Source organism: Schistocerca serialis, chromosome 3 (assembly GCF_023864345.2).
Source record: "Schistocerca serialis cubense isolate TAMUIC-IGC-003099 chromosome 3, iqSchSeri2.2, whole genome shotgun sequence".
NCBI classification, from domain to species: Eukaryota; Metazoa; Arthropoda; class Insecta; order Orthoptera; family Acrididae; genus Schistocerca; species Schistocerca serialis.
In genome coordinates, this window is record NC_064640.1 from 276,806,806 (window position 1) to 276,809,307 (window position 2,502).

Consider the following 2,502-nt stretch of genomic DNA (forward strand, 5'->3'; position numbering starts at 1 on the left):
CACATTATTCATCTTCCGATGGGTGTCTACCAGTGGCTGATCGTCGGCTGCCAAGAAAAGAATAAAGCTAGTTGGTCTTGTTTGGACGCAACTGGGAATGACGTTGCCTTAGTTTATGCCCCGGCATTTATGGCACTCACGTCGGAAAGACACGAATTCACAGCAATCCGTTGCCTACTTGTTGGTGTTTTTGCTGTACACGCTACATTTCATATAAGCTGCAGCAACGCACTCAAACGGAATCTGCTCGATTTCCCTTTATATTAGTACAGTCCTACAACCCTTTCGGCGTGATAAGAAGTTATGGTATAAGTTGGAGAGGTATCAATAAGACATTACAAACCTAAAGCATAGCATGCTGCCCATGCAGTAGCTGGTTCTCCAGGTACTTAGAACTAGGTGCTTACCGAAGTTTCCTTCCATTCGATCCAAAATATATATCACAAGCTGTGAACCATGTAGGGCACGAGATCATGTTAAATTCGTGAAGGCAGAGGAGAGAACAGTATTCTTTGAGAGTTATTATTCTGCCGGAATGTGGAGCCGTTGTGTGCAGACAATGACATGAGGGTAGATTATTACAAAAATTTCAGGAATCTGAATCTGAAATCATATATTGTTGCACTCCACACAGAGGCAGCACCTCATAATGACGTCTACCACCAGAAGCGTCAACAAACTCCTTGTTGCTAATAACAGTTTGACATTCTTAGTCAGAAGACAGCGTAATTTTGTCGTTTAGTGATTCGACCGTAATCTGTGTGATCGAAATTCTTTGGGAATCAGGCGAGCTGTCAGACATTCTGCAAAACTGATGCATTTTGATATCACACGTAATATAATATTATCCGTACTACACACCAGCATACTCATGCAAGTATCTTGCAACTCGGATGTACCCATCTGGTGAGATATTTTGCCCCAGAGAATCAGTTAGAAACAGACTAAGCAACCACAAATAATGTCGACAAACACGGTATCTAGGTTAACACTGCTTTGCAAGTGTTTTCCGTGGATTCAGTAAGATTACTCATGGGATTAAGAAATGGGGTGTTACAGCTGTTTAAGAAATGATATCTACAGCTCTGAATTGGTTCGTGAACGTAAGACGTGCTCAGTCGGATTCATGTCAGTCACTAAAACCATACCTCCAAACTGACCTCTACCTATAGTTGCTCGTTGCTCGTTGTTCGTTCAAGATTCTGCGCTATTGTTTGAAATATATTTTGTTATTGGGAGACAGTTTTCAGTTGTTAAGTCACATTTGATGACATATCAATGGCATCTGACACCAATCGATGTGATAAACCAGTCAACTGTATGCTATGCCACATGTTGCAGCAATTCGTGTTGCTGCACCACGTTTACTGGAATAGAAATGAATGCTGCAGCAGTCACCGACGACAGCAACAGCTCTTGTATTCGAGCACTGCCCCACTTCTCAACCACGCGTCTAATTGTATTTACTACAGGAGTGGAACGACCTATTCTATCTTTCCGTAGGAGCACTGAGTAACTGTATACTAAGCTGTCATAGGCATAGCGTTCTTCCCAACATCTACGAGGTAACAGTTCTGACCAGTGTGCTTTGTCCCAGGCGTTCAATACAAATATTATGAGAGTAACCAAACTATGGATATTTCGACGTTTATCTTGGTTTCTAGGTATTATATTCAACCCGCGTCCATTGCTCCAATTTAACATTCAACAAGAAAAACATCAGCTGGTGATCAGCACAAATAAAAGTTCGTAATTGAAATTGTCTCCGACCGTTCTGGTTTCCTGACACCCCTTTAAAAGAATTTTGTGTATGACGTGACGCACTTAGTACAACACTCAGATAGCATCTGTAGTTGCAGTGTGATAGCATGAGACACCGGAAGAAACAGCCTCCTTAGCTCAGGGGCAGAGCACTGGTCTTGTAAACCAGGGGTCGTGAGTTCGATTCTCACAGGGGGCAGCACAATTTTGGGCCGGCCGGTGTGGCCGTGCGGTTAAAGGCGCTTCAGTCTGGAACCGCGTGACTGCTGCGGTCGCAGGTTCGAATCCTGCCTCGGGCATGGCTGTGTGTGATGTCCTTAGGTTAGTTAGGTTTAATTAGTTCTAAGTTCTAGGCGACTGATGACCTCAGAAGTTAAGTCGCATAGTGCTCAGAGCCATTTGAACCATTTGAACAACGGAAGAGACCGATCTACAGAAATTTTGGATTTTCCACATTGTTATGTACCAGGATGGGATGTAATGGGTCTGATGAGGCAGTCAGTGGAATTTCAACCCTTGTAAATATCATCACTATCATCCATTCAACATCCAGGCTGGGTAAAAATCTCCTCCCGAGTAACCCCGTATTACAGTTTTCTGTTGTACTCATTCATGTTGCTCCTGCAGTTCATATTCAACAAACAACTTCCACACAAAAATGAAAAAGAACTGAAAACTATCTAACACACACTTTATAACAGATAAAAAGCTCATCTGTTGTATATGAAATCTATTGCTCCA

The 2,502-nt window shown here is 42.6% G+C and overlaps 1 non-coding gene across 1 annotated transcript; it reads left to right on the plus strand.

The window, feature by feature from the left end:
- Positions 1–1,888: 1,888 nt before the first annotated feature.
- Positions 1,889–1,960, plus strand: Trnat-ugu (transfer RNA threonine (anticodon UGU)). The gene has a single exon. It is a non-coding gene; the product is annotated as a tRNA-Thr (tRNA).
- The last annotated feature ends 542 nt before the right edge of the window (positions 1,961–2,502 follow it).